Below are 13,978 nucleotides of genomic sequence, written 5' to 3' on the forward strand. Positions count from 1 at the left end.
ATATACAGGAGTATTTGACAGAAAATAGTATTATAATTGACAGCAAGCAGAGATTTACTAAGGGCAGAAGTTGTCCAACCAACCTGATTTGTATTTATCAAGAGAAAAATAAAAGTCTGGACAAATGGGATGCTGTAGTTATAGTGATTTATACTCTAAATATTGCTCGCTTTCAGAGTTGTAAGCCAGGGGCACAGCTGGAACCACTATTATTAATGTAATTAATCAGTGACAAAGAGGATGGAATTAAAATAACTCTTTCTATAGGTGACAAACTTTAATATGTTTCTGGAAGTTCTCTTCTTAAAATAGAACGTTGAGAACAGGACTTGAACCTGTGCAGGGAGACCCCATTGGATTTCAAATCCAACGCCTTAACCACTCGGCCATCACAACTTATGTACCCTGACTGTTAAGACTTCTGGCAACTACACCTAAGGGGCTAGCCTAAAATATGAGATCAGTCTTTTGCTCTGAACTGAGCTGTGTGGTAGGACACCGTGAGAAGAAAAGTGCTTTGGTGCTGTGGCTTAGTTTGTTAAAGTGCCTGTCTAGTAAACAGGAGATCCTGAGTTCAATTCTCAGCAGTGCCTTGCTATCAGTTGATTTAGTTTATTCACTTGTTTATTATTTAAGTTTACATAACTAAAGTATATGATGAATCAAATTCTTTATAGGCGATTAAAAATCTATCGGGTTTTTCATTGGTGACAGAGACCCCATGAATGTCATTGAGTATTCTATAAGTAGTAAGTTCAATACAAAGTAATTATAGACCAGTAAGCTTAACATCCATTGTGGGAAAAACTTTTGAAGAGCTCTTAAAGGGACTCTGTTACCAGTTTATCAGGTCCCTAACTCCTAACTAGTCTAATAGGTGCTTTGCTGCTGATAACTACAGGGTGATTTGTAGTAAAAAAAATGTTTATTATTTGCAAAGTTATGAGCATTTTCTAAATATGTAATTTAGCCTTTATTAGACATCTGGGAGGTAACAGCAGCAATTCTCCTGAGGTGGAGCTGACTCTCAGCATCTGATGCTGTCCTATCAGCATGAAGCTGCTTCACACACATTGTGAAACTCAAGCTACAGGGAAGGGGGATCAATTCAAACAGCCATATCTCGGGCTGTGGGCCACCTAAAAAAACAGATTTGGTGGCATTTGAAAGACTGGATTCTACTCTTTCATATGACACCAAAATCACAGTTCTAGCTGTGACAGAACCGAAGATATCACCTGTTGAAAACACAGTCGGGAATGGACGCAGTGTACTATATGATCACACTGTGTTGCTGGACAGGGAAGGGGGAGAATTTGTATGCTGATTGGACAGCGTCATACAGAAAACATTAGCTGCCCAGAGTAAAAAGGAGTCATCTCCTATTTGGCTATTAGAGCTACATTAGTATATATAAATAATTGCTCATAACTTTGCAAATAAACGTTTTTAAAACAAAAAACAACAAATCACACTGTAGTTATCAGCATCATAGCGCCTATTAGGCTAGTTAGGAAATTGGGAATTGATAAACTGGTGACAGAGTCCATTTAAGGGACTATATACAGGAGTATTTGACAGAAAATAGTATTATAATTGACAGCAAGCAGAGATTTACTAAGGGCAGAAGTTGTCCAACCAACCTGATTTGTATTTATCAAGAGAAAAATAAAAGTCTGGACAAATGGGATGCTGTAGTTATAGTGATTTATACTCTAAATATTGCTCGCTTTCAGAGTTGTAAGCCAGGGGCACAGCTGGAACCACTATTATTAATGTAATTAATCAGTGACAAAGAGGATGGAATTAAAATAACTCTTTCTATAGGTGACAAACTTTAATATGTTTCTGGAAGTTCTCTTCTTAAAATAGAACGTTGAGAACAGGACTTGAACCTGTGCAGGGAGACCCCATTGGATTTCAAATCCAACGCCTTAACCACTCGGCCATCACAACTTATGTACCCTGACTGTTAAGACTTCTGGCAACTACACCTAAGGGGCTAGCCTAAAATATGAGATCAGTCTTTTGCTCTGAACTGAGCTGTGTGGTAGGACACCGTGAAAAGAAAAGTGCTTTGGTGCTGTGGCTTAGTTTGTTAAAGTGCCTGTCTAGTAAACAGGAGATCCTGAGTTCAATTCTCAGCAGTGCCTTGCTATCAGTTGATTTAGTTTATTCACTTGTTTATTATTTAAGTTTACATAACTAAAGTATATGATGAATCAAATTGTTTATAGGCGATTAAAAATCTATCGGGTTTTTCATTGGTGACAGAGACCCCATGAATGTCATTGAGTATTCTATAAGTAGTAAGTTCAATACAAAGTAATTATAGACCAGTAAGCTTAACATCCATTGTGGGAAAAACTTTTGAAGAGCTCTTAAAGGGACTCTGTTACCAGTTTATCAGGTCCCTAACTCCTAACTAGTCTAATAGGTGCTTTGCTGCTGATAACTACAGGGTGATTTGTAGTAAAAAAATGTTTATTATTTGCAAAGTTATGAGCATTTTCTAAATATGTAATTTAGCCTTTATTAGACATCTGGGAGGTAACAGCAGCAATTCTCCTGAGGTGGAGCTGACTCTCAGCATCTGATGCTGTCCTATCAGCATGAAGCTGCTTCACACACATTGTGAAACTCAAGCTACAGGGAAGGGGGATCAATTCAAACAGCCATATCTCGGGCTGTGGGCCACCTAAAAAAAGCAGATTTGGTGGCATTTGAAAGACTGGATTCTACTCTTTCATAAGACACCAAAATCACAGTTCTAGCTGTGACAGAACCGAAGATATCACCTGTTGAAAACACAGTCGGGAATGGACGCAGTGTACTATATGATCACACTGTGTTGCTGGACAGGGAAGGGGGAGAAGTTGTATGCTGATTGGACAGCGTCATACAGAAAACATTAGCTGCCCAGAGTAAAAAGGAGTCATCTCCTATTTGGCTATTAGAGCTACATTAGTATATATAAATAAATGCTCATAACTTTGCAAATAAACGTTTTTAAAACAAAAAACAACAAATCACACTGTAGTTATCAGCATCATAGCGCCTATTAGGCTAGTTAGGAAATTGGGAATTGATAAACTGGTGACAGAGTCCATTTAAGGGACTATATACAGGAGTATTTGACAGAAAATAGTATTATAATTGACAGCAAGCAGAGATTTACTAAGGGCAGAAGTTGTCCAACCAACCTGATTTGTATTTATCAAGAGAAAAATAAAAGTCTGGACAAATTGGATGCTGTAGTTATAGTGATTTATACTCTAAATATTGCTCGCTTTTCAGAGTTGTAAGCCAGGGGCACAGCTGGAACCACTATTATTAATGTAATTAATCAGTGACAAAGAGGATGGAATTAAAATAACTCTTTCTATAGGTGACAAACTTTAATATGTTTCTGGAAGTTCTCTTCTTAAAATAGAATGTTGTGAACAGGACTTGAACCTGTGCAGGGAGACCCCATTGAATTTCAAATACAACACCTTAACCACTCGGCCATCACAACTTATGTACCCTGACTGTTAAGACTTCTGGCAACTACACCTAAGGGGCTAGCCTAAAATATGAGATCAGTCTTTTGCTCTGAACTGAGCTGTGTGGTAGGACACCGTGAGAAGAAAAGTGCTTTGGTGCTGTGGCTTAGTTTGTTAAAGTGCCTGTCTAGTAAACAGGAGATCCTGAGTTCAATTCTCAGCAGTGCCTTGCTATCAGTTGCTTTAGTTTATTCACTTGTTTATTATTTAAGTTTACATAACTAAAGTATATGATGAATCAAATTCTTTATTGGCGATTAAAAATCTATCGGGTTTTTCATTGGTGACAGAGACCCCATGAATGTCATTGAGTATTCTATAAGTAGTAAGTTCAATACAAAGTAATTATAGACCAGTAAGCTTAACATCCATTGTGGGAAAAACTTTTGAAGAGCTCTTAAAGGGACTCTGTTACCAGTTTATCAGGTCCCTAACTCCTAACTAGTCTAATAGGTGCTTTGCTGCTGATAACTACAGGGTGATTTGTAGTAAAAAAATGTTTATTATTTGCAAAGTTATGAGCATTTTCTAAATATGTAATTTAGCCTTTATTAGACATCTGGGAGGTAACAGCAGCAATTCTCCTGAGGTGGAGCTGACTCTCAGCATCTGATGCTGTCCTATCAGCATGAAGCTGCTTCACACACATTGTGAAACTCAAGCTACAGGGAAGGGGGATCAATTCAAACAGCCATATCTCGGGCTGTGGGCCACCTAAAAAAACAGATTTGGTGGCATTTGAAAGACTGGATTCTACTCTTTCATATGACACCAAAATCACAGTTCTAGCTGTGACAGAACCGAAGATATCACCTGTTGAAAACACAGTCGGGAATGGACGCAGTGTACTATATGATCACACTGTGTTGCTGGACAGGGAAGGGGGAGAAGTTGTATGCTGATTGGACAGCGTCATACAGAAAACATTAGCTGCCCAGAGTAAAAAGGAGTCATCTCCTATTTGGCTATTAGAGCTACATTAGTATATATAAATAAATGCTCATAACTTTGCAAATAAACGTTTTTAAAACAAAAAAACAACAAATCACACTGTTGTTATCAGCATCAGAGCACCTATTAGGCTAGTTAGGAAATTGGGAATTGATAAACTGGTGACAGAGTCCATTTAAGGGAATGAATTTACTAAGGGCAGGAGTATGTGACAGAAAATAGTATTATAATTGACAGCAAGCAGAGATTTACTAAGGGCAGAAGTTGTCCAACCAACCTGATTTGTATTTATCAAGAGAAAAATAAAAGTCTGGACAAATGGGATGCTGTAGTTATAGTGATTTATACTCTAAATATTGCTCGCTTTTCAGAGTTGTAAGCCAGGGGCACAGCTGGAACCACTATTATTAATGTAATTAATCAGTGACAAAGAGGATGGAATTAAAATAACTCTTTCTATAGGTGACAAACTTTAATATGTTTCTGGAAGTTCTCTTATTAAAATAGAACGTTGAGAACAGGACTTGAACCTGTGCAGGGAGACCCCATTGGATTTCAAATGCCTTAACCACTCGGCCATCACAACTTATGTACCCTGACTGTTAAGACTTCTGGCAACTACACCTAAGGGGCTAGCCTAAAATATGAGATCAGTCTTTTGCTCTGAACTGAGCTGTGTGGTAGGACACCGTGAGAAGAAAAGTGCTTTGGTGCTGTGGCTTAGTTTGTTAAAGTGCCTGTCTAGTAAACAGGAGATCCTGAGTTCAATTCTCAGCAGTGCCTTGCTATCAGTTGCTTTAGTTTATTCACTTGTTTATTATTTAAGTTTACATAACTAAAGTATATGATGAATCAAATTCTTTATTGGCGATTAAAAATCTATCGGGTTTTTCATTGGTGACAGAGACCCCATGAATGTCATTGAGTATTCTATAAGTAGTAAGTTCAATACAAAGTAATTATAGACCAGTAAGCTTAACATCCATTGTGGGAAAAACTTTTGAAGAGCTCTTAAAGGGACTCTGTTACCAGTTTATCAGGTCCCTAACTCCTAACTAGTCTAATAGGTGCTTTGCTGCTGATAACTACAGGGTGATTTGTAGTAAAAAAATGTTTATTATTTGCAAAGTTATGAGCATTTTCTAAATATGTAATTTAGCCTTTATTAGACATCTGGGAGGTAACAGCAGCAATTCTCCTGAGGTGGAGCTGACTCTCAGCATCTGATGCTGTCCTATCAGCATGAAGCTGCTTCACACACATTGTGAAACTCAAGCTACAGGGAAGGGGGATCAATTCAAACAGCCATATCTCGGGCTGTGGGCCACCTAAAAAAACAGATTTGGTGGCATTTGAAAGACTGGATTCTACTCTTTCATATGACACCAAAATCACAGTTCTAGCTGTGACAGAACCGAAGATATCACCTGTTGAAAACACAGTCGGGAATGGACGCAGTGTACTATATGATCACACTGTGTTGCTGGACAGGGAAGGGGGAGAAGTTGTATGCTGATTGGACAGCGTCATACAGAAAACATTAGCTGCCCAGAGTAAAAAGGAGTCATCTCCTATTTGGCTATTAGAGCTACATTAGTATATATAAATAAATGCTCATAACTTTGCAAATAAACGTTTTTAAAACAAAAAACAACAAATCACACTGTAGTTATCAGCATCATAGCGCCTATTAGGCTAGTTAGGAAATTGGGAATTGATAAACTGGTGACAGAGTCCATTTAAGGGACTATATACAGGAGTATTTGACAGAAAATAGTATTATAATTGACAGCAAGCAGAGATTTACTAAGGGCAGAAGTTGTCCAACCAACCTGATTTGTATTTATCAAGAGAAAAATAAAAGTCTGGACAAATTGGATGCTGTAGTTATAGTGATTTATACTCTAAATATTGCTCGCTTTTCAGAGTTGTAAGCCAGGGGCACAGCTGGAACCACTATTATTAATGTAATTAATCAGTGACAAAGAGGATGGAATTAAAATAACTCTTTCTATAGGTGACAAACTTTAATATGTTTCTGGAAGTTCTCTTCTTAAAATAGAACGTTGTGAACAGGACTTGAACCTGAGCAGGGAGACCCCATTGGATTTCAAATCCAACGCCTTAACCACTCGGCCATCACAACTTATGTACCCTGACTGTTAAGACTTCTGGCAACTACACCTAAGGGGCTAGCCTAAAATATGAGATCAGTCTTTTGCTCTGAACTGAGCTGTGTGGTAGGACACCGTGAAAAGAAAAGTGCTTTGGTGCTGTGGCTTAGTTGGTTAAAGCGCCTGTCTAGTAAACAGGAGATCCTGAGTTCAAATCTCAGCAGTGCCTTGCTATTTGTTGCTTTAGTTTATTCACTTGTTTATTATTTAAGTTTACATAACTAAAGTATATGATGAATAAAATTATTTATAGGCGATTAAAAATCTATCGGGTTTTTCATTGGTGACAGAGACCCCATGAATGTCATTGAGTTTTCTATAAGTAGTAAGTTCAATACAAAGTAATTATAGACCAGTAAGCTTAACATCCATTGTGGGAAAAACTTTTGAAGAGCTCTTAAAGGGACTCTGTTACCAGTTTATCAGGTCCCTAACTCCTAACTAGTCTAATAGGTGCTTTGCTGCTGATAACTACAGGGTGATTTGTAGTAAAAAAATGTTTATTATTTGCAAAGTTATGAGCATTTTCTAAATATGTAATTTAGCCTTTATTAGACATCTGGGAGGTAACAGCAGCAATTCTCCTGAGGTGGAGCTGACTCTCAGCATCTGATGCTGTCCTATCAGCATGAAGCTGCTTCACACACATTGTGAAACTCAAGCTACAGGGAAGGGGGATCAATTCAAACAGCCATATCTCGGGCTGTGGGCCACCTAAAAAAACAGATTTGGTGGCATTTGAAAGACTGGATTCTACTCTTTCATATGACACCAAAATCACAGTTCTAGCTGTGACAGAACCGAAGATATCACCTGTTGAAAACACAGTCGGGAATGGACGCAGTGTACTATATGATCACACTGTGTTGCTGGACAGGGAAGGGGGAGAAGTTGTATGCTGATTGTACAGCGTCATACAGAAAACATTAGCTGCCCAGAGTAAAAAGGAGTCATCTCCTATTTGGCTATTAGAGCTACATTAGTATATATAAATAAATGCTCATAACTTTGCAAATAAACGTTTTTAAAACAAAAAACAACAAATCACACTGTAGTTATCAGCATCATAGCGCCTATTAGGCTAGTTAGGAAATTGGGAATTGATAAACTGGTGACAGAGTCCATTTAAGGGACTATATACAGGAGTATTTGACAGAAAATAGTATTATAATTGACAGCAAGCAGAGATTTACTAAGGGCAGAAGTTGTCCAACCAACCTGATTTGTATTTATCAAGAGAAAAATAAAAGTCTGGACAAATGGGATGCTGTAGTTATAGTGATTTATACTCTAAATATTGCTCGCTTTTCAGAGTTGTAAGCCAGGGGCACAGCTGGAACCACTATTATTAATGTAATTAATCAGTGACAAAGAGGATGGAATTAAAATAACTCTTTCTATAGGTGACAAACTTTAATATGTTTCTGGAAGTTCTCTTCTTAAAATAGAACGTTGTGAACAGGACTTGAACCTGAGCAGGGAGACCCCATTGGATTTCAAATCCAACGCCTTAACCACTCGGCCATCACAACTTATGTACCCTGACTGTTAAGACTTCTGGCAACTACACCTAAGGGGCTAGCCAAAGATATGAAATCAGTCTTTTGCTCTGAACTGAGCTGTGTGGTAGGACACCGCGAGAAGAAAAGTGCTTTGGTGCTGTGGCTTAGTTGGTTAAAGCGCCTGTCTAGTAAACAGGAGATCCTGAGTTCAAATCTCAGCAGTGCCTTGCTATTTGTTGCTTTAGTTTATTCACTTGTTTATTATTTAAGTTTACATAACTAAAGTATATGATGAATAAAATTATTTATAGGCGATTAAAAATCTATCGGGTTTTTCATTGGTGACAGAGACCCCATGAATGTCATTGAGTTTTCTATAAGTAGTAAGTTCAATACAAAGTAATTATAGACCAGTAAGCTTAACATCCATTGTGGGAAAAACTTTTGAAGAGCTCTTAAAGGGACTCTGTTACCAGTTTATCAGGTCCCTAACTCCTAACTAGTCTAATAGGTGCTTTGCTGCTGATAACTACAGGGTGATTTGTAGTAAAAAAATGTTTATTATTTGCAAAGTTATGAGCATTTTCTAAATATGTAATTTAGCCTTTATTAGACATCTGGGAGGTAACAGCAGCAATTCTCCTGAGGTGGAGCTGACTCTCAGCATCTGATGCTGTCCTATCAGCATGAAGCTGCTTCACACACATTGTGAAACTCAAGCTACAGGGAAGGGGGATCAATTCAAACAGCCATATCTCGGGCTGTGGGCCACCTAAAAAAACAGATTTGGTGGCATTTGAAAGACTGGATTCTACTCTTTCATATGACACCAAAATCACAGTTCTAGCTGTGACAGAACCGAAGATATCACCTGTTGAAAACACAGTCGGGAATGGACGCAGTGTACTATATGATCACACTGTGTTGCTGGACAGGGAAGGGGGAGAAGTTGTATGCTGATTGTACAGCGTCATACAGAAAACATTAGCTGCCCAGAGTAAAAAGGAGTCATCTCCTATTTGGCTATTAGAGCTACATTAGTATATATAAATAAATGCTCATAACTTTGCAAATAAACGTTTTTAAAACAAAAAACAACAAATCACACTGTAGTTATCAGCATCATAGCGCCTATTAGGCTAGTTAGGAAATTGGGAATTGATAAACTGGTGACAGAGTCCATTTAAGGGACTATATACAGGAGTATTTGACAGAAAATAGTATTATAATTGACAGCAAGCAGAGATTTACTAAGGGCAGAAGTTGTCCAACCAACCTGATTTGTATTTATCAAGAGAAAAATAAAAGTCTGGACAAATGGGATGCTGTAGTTATAGTGATTTATACTCTAAATATTGCTCGCTTTCAGAGTTGTAAGCCAGGGGCACAGCTGGAACCACTATTATTAATGTAATTAATCAGTGACAAAGAGGATGGAATTAAAATAACTCTTTCTATAGGTGACAAACTTTAATATGTTTCTGGAAGTTCTCTTCTTAAAATAGAACGTTGTGAACAGGACTTGAACCTGAGCAGGGAGACCCCATTGGATTTCAAATCCAACGCCTTAACCACTCGGCCATCACAACTTATGTACCCTGACTGTTAAGACTTCTGGCAACTACACCTAAGGGGCTAGCCAAAGATATGAAATCAGTCTTTTGCTCTGAACTGAGCTGTGTGGTAGGACACCGCGAGAAGAAAAGTGCTTTGGTGCTGTGGCTTAGTTGGTTAAAGCGCCTGTCTAGTAAACAGGAGATCCTGAGTTCAAATCTCAGCAGTGCCTTGCTATTTGTTGCTTTAGTTTATTCACTTGTTTATTATTTAAGTTTACATAACTAAAGTATATGATGAATAAAATTATTTATAGGCGATTAAAAATCTATCGGGTTTTTCATTGGTGACAGAGACCCCATGAATGTCATTGAGTTTTCTATAAGTAGTAAGTTCAATACAAAGTAATTATAGACCAGTAAGCTTAACATCCATTGTGGGAAAAACTTTTGAAGAGCTCTTAAAGGGACTCTGTTACCAGTTTATCAGGTCCCTAACTCCTAACTAGTCTAATAGGTGCTTTGCTGCTGATAACTACAGGGTGATTTGTAGTAAAAAAATGTTTATTATTTGCAAAGTTATGAGCATTTTCTAAATATGTAATTTAGCCTTTATTAGACATCTGGGAGGTAACAGCAGCAATTCTCCTGAGGTGGAGCTGACTCTCAGCATCTGATGCTGTCCTATCAGCATGAAGCTGCTTCACACACATTGTGAAACTCAAGCTACAGGGAAGGGGGATCAATTCAAACAGCCATATCTCGGGCTGTGGGCCACCTAAAAAAACAGATTTGGTGGCATTTGAAAGACTGGATTCTACTCTTTCATATGACACCAAAATCACAGTTCTAGCTGTGACAGAACCGAAGATATCACCTGTTGAAAACACAGTCGGGAATGGACGCAGTGTACTATATGATCACACTGTGTTGCTGGACAGGGAAGGGGGAGAAGTTGTATGCTGATTGGACAGCGTCATACAGAAAACATTAGCTGCCCAGAGTAAAAAGGAGTCATCTCCTATTTGGCTATTAGAGCTACATTAGTATATATAAATAAATGCTCATAACTTTGCAAATAAACGTTTTTTAAAAAAAACAAACAAATCACACTGTAGTTATCAGCATCATAGCGCCTATTAGGCTAGTTAGGAAATTGGGAATTGATAAACTGGTGACAGAGTCCATTTAAGGGACTATATACAGGAGTATGTGACAGAAAATAGTATTATAATTGACAGCAAGCAGAGATTTACTAAGGACAGAAGTTGTCCAACCAACCTGATTTGTTTTTATCAAGAGGAAAATAAAAGTCTGGACAAATGGGATGCTGTAGTTATAGTGATTTATACTCTAAATATTGCTCGCTTTTCAGAGTTGTAAGCCAGGGGCACAGCTGGAACCACTATTATTAATGTAATTAATCAGTGATAAAGAGGATGGAATTAAAATAACTCTTTCTATAGGTGACAAACTTTAATATGTTTCTGGAAGTTCTCTTCTTAAAATAGAACGTTGTGAACAGGACTTGAACCTGTGCAGGGGGACCCCATTGGATTTCAAATCCAACGCCTTAACCACTCAGCCATCACAACTTACGCACCCTGACTGTTAAGACTTCTGGCAACTACACCTAAGGGGCTAGCCTAAAATATGAGATCAGTCTTTTGCTCTGAACTGAGCTGTGTGGTAGGACACCATGAGAAGAAAAGTGCTTTGGTGCCGTGGCTTAGTTGGTTAAAGCGCCTGTCTAGTAAACAGGAGATCCTGAGTTCAAATCTCAGCAGTGCCTTGCTATTTGTTGCTTTAGGTTATTCACTTGTTTATTATTTAAGTTTACATAACTAAAGTTTATGATGAATCAAATTCTTTATAGGCAATTAAAAATCTATCGGGTTTTTCATTGGTGACAGAGACCCCATGAATGTCATTGAGTTTTCTATAAGTAGCAAGTTCAATACAAAGTAATTATAGACCAGTAAGCTTAACATCCATTGTGGGAAAAACTTTTGAAGAGCTCTTAAAGGGACTCTGTTACCAGTTTATCAGGTCCCTAACTCCTAACTAGTCTAATAGGTGCTTTGCTGCTGATAACTACAGGGTGATTTGTAGTAAAAAAAATGTTTATTATTTGCAAAATTATGAGCATTTTCTAAATATGTAATTTAGCCTTTATTAGACATCTGGGAGGTAACAGCAGCAATTCTCCTGAGGTGGAGCTGACTCTCAGCATCTGATGCTGTCCTATCAGCATGAAGTTGCTTCACACACATTGTGAAACTCAAGCTACAGGGAAGGAGGATCAATTCAAACAGCCATATCTCGGGCTGTGGGCCACCTAAAAAAGCAGATTTGGTGGCATTTGAAAGACTGGATTCTACTCTTTCATATGACACCAAAATCACAGTTCTAGCTGTGACAGAACCGAAGATATCACCTGTTGAAAACACAGTCGGGAATGGACGCAGTGTACTATATGATCACACTGTGTTGCTGGACAGGGAAGGGGGAGAAGTTGTATGCTGATTGGACAGCGTCATACAGAAAACATTAGCTGCCCAGAGTAAAAAGGAGTCATCTCCTATTTGGCTATTAGAGCTACATTAGTATATATAAATAAATGCTCATAACTTTGCAAATAAACGTTTTTTAAAAAAAACAAACAAATCACACTGTAGTTATCAGCATCATAGCGCCTATTAGGCTAGTTAGGAAATTGGGAATTGATAAACTGGTGACAGAGTCCATTTAAGGGACTATATACAGGAGTATGTGACAGAAAATAGTATTATAATTGACAGCAAGCAGAGATTTACTAAGGACAGAAGTTGTCCAACCAACCTGATTTGTTTTTATCAAGAGGAAAATAAAAGTCTGGACAAATGGGATGCTGTAGTTATAGTGATTTATACTCTAAATATTGCTCGCTTTTCAGAGTTGTAAGCCAGGGGCACAGCTGGAACCACTATTATTAATGTAATTAATCAGTGATAAAGAGGATGGAATTAAAATAACTCTTTCTATAGGTGACAAACTTTAATATGTTTCTGGAAGTTCTCTTCTTAAAATAGAACGTTGTGAACAGGACTTGAACCTGTGCAGGGGGACCCCATTGGATTTCAAATCCAACGCCTTAACCACTCAGCCATCACAACTTACGCACCCTGACTGTTAAGACTTCTGGCAACTACACCTAAGGGGCTAGCCTAAAATATGAGATCAGTCTTTTGCTCTGAACTGAGCTGTGTGGTAGGACACCATTAGAAGAAAAGTGCTTTGGTGCTGTGGCTTAGTTGGTTAAAGCGCCTGTCTAGTAAACAGGAGATCCTGAGTTCAAATCTCAGCAGTGCCTTGCTATTTGTTGCTTTAGGTTATTCACTTGTTTATTATTTAAGTTTACATAACTAAAGTTTATGATGAATCAAATTCTTTATAGGCAATTAAAAATCTATCGGGTTTTTCATTGGTGACAGAGACCCCATGAATGTCATTGAGTTTTCTATAAGTAGCAAGTTCAATACAAAGTAATTATAGACCAGTAAGCTTAACATCCATTGTGGGAAAAACTTTTGAAGAGCTCTTAAAGGGACTCTGTTACCAGTTTATCAGGTCCCTAACTCCTAACTAGTCTAATAGGTGCTTTGCTGCTGATAACTACAGGGTGATTTGTAGTAAAAAAAATGTTTATTATTTGCAAAATTATGAGCATTTTCTAAATATGTAATTTAGCCTTTATTAGACATCTGGGAGGTAACAGCAGCAATTCTCCTGAGGTGGAGCTGACTCTCAGCATCTGATGCTGTCCTATCAGCATGAAGTTGCTTCACACACATTGTGAAACTCAAGCTACAGGGAAGGAGGATCAATTCAAACAGCCATATCTCGGGCTGTGGGCCACCTAAAAAAGCAGATTTGGTGGCATTTGAAAGACTGGATTCTACTCTTTCATATGACACCAAAATCACAGTTCTAGCTGTGACAGAACCGAAGATATCACCTGTTGAAAACACAGTCGGGAATGGACGCAGTGTACTATATGATCACACTGTGTTGCTGGACAGGGAAGGGGGAGAAGTTGTATGCTGATTGGACAGCGTCATACAGAAAACATTAGCTGCCCAGAGTAAAAAGGAGTCATCTCCTATTTGGCTATTAGAGCTACATTAGTATATATAAATAAATGCTCATAACTTTGCAAATAAACGTTTTTTAAAAAAAACAAACAAATCACACTGTAGTTATCAGCATCATAG

The 13,978-nt window shown here is 38.0% G+C and overlaps 8 non-coding genes across 8 annotated transcripts; 4 read left to right on the top strand and 4 right to left on the bottom strand.

Moving 5' to 3' along the window:
- Nucleotides 1-314: 314 nt before the first annotated feature.
- TRNAS-UGA (transfer RNA serine (anticodon UGA)) lies at nt 315-396 on the bottom strand. The gene has a single exon. It is a non-coding gene; the product is annotated as a tRNA-Ser (tRNA).
- Nucleotides 397-1,874: 1,478 nt separating this feature from the next.
- On the bottom strand, nt 1,875-1,956 carry TRNAS-UGA (transfer RNA serine (anticodon UGA)). The gene has a single exon. It is a non-coding gene; the product is annotated as a tRNA-Ser (tRNA).
- A 4,809-nt stretch (nt 1,957-6,765) lies between these two features.
- Nucleotides 6,766-6,839, top strand: TRNAT-AGU (transfer RNA threonine (anticodon AGU)). Its single transcript has one exon. It is a non-coding gene; the product is annotated as a tRNA-Thr (tRNA).
- Nucleotides 6,840-8,325: 1,486 nt separating this feature from the next.
- Nucleotides 8,326-8,399, top strand: TRNAT-AGU (transfer RNA threonine (anticodon AGU)). Its single transcript has one exon. It is a non-coding gene; the product is annotated as a tRNA-Thr (tRNA).
- A 1,485-nt stretch (nt 8,400-9,884) lies between these two features.
- On the top strand, nt 9,885-9,958 carry TRNAT-AGU (transfer RNA threonine (anticodon AGU)). The gene has a single exon. It is a non-coding gene; the product is annotated as a tRNA-Thr (tRNA).
- A 1,280-nt stretch (nt 9,959-11,238) lies between these two features.
- TRNAS-UGA (transfer RNA serine (anticodon UGA)) lies at nt 11,239-11,320 on the bottom strand. Its single transcript has one exon. It is a non-coding gene; the product is annotated as a tRNA-Ser (tRNA).
- Nucleotides 11,321-12,798: 1,478 nt separating this feature from the next.
- Nucleotides 12,799-12,880, bottom strand: TRNAS-UGA (transfer RNA serine (anticodon UGA)). Its single transcript has one exon. It is a non-coding gene; the product is annotated as a tRNA-Ser (tRNA).
- A 123-nt stretch (nt 12,881-13,003) lies between these two features.
- Nucleotides 13,004-13,077, top strand: TRNAT-AGU (transfer RNA threonine (anticodon AGU)). Its single transcript has one exon. It is a non-coding gene; the product is annotated as a tRNA-Thr (tRNA).
- Nucleotides 13,078-13,978: the final 901 nt, after the last annotated feature.

The sequence above is a fragment of the Rhinoderma darwinii genome, assembly GCF_050947455.1.
Source record: "Rhinoderma darwinii isolate aRhiDar2 chromosome 3 unlocalized genomic scaffold, aRhiDar2.hap1 SUPER_3_unloc_13, whole genome shotgun sequence".
Classification (NCBI taxonomy): domain Eukaryota; kingdom Metazoa; phylum Chordata; class Amphibia; order Anura; family Rhinodermatidae; genus Rhinoderma; species Rhinoderma darwinii.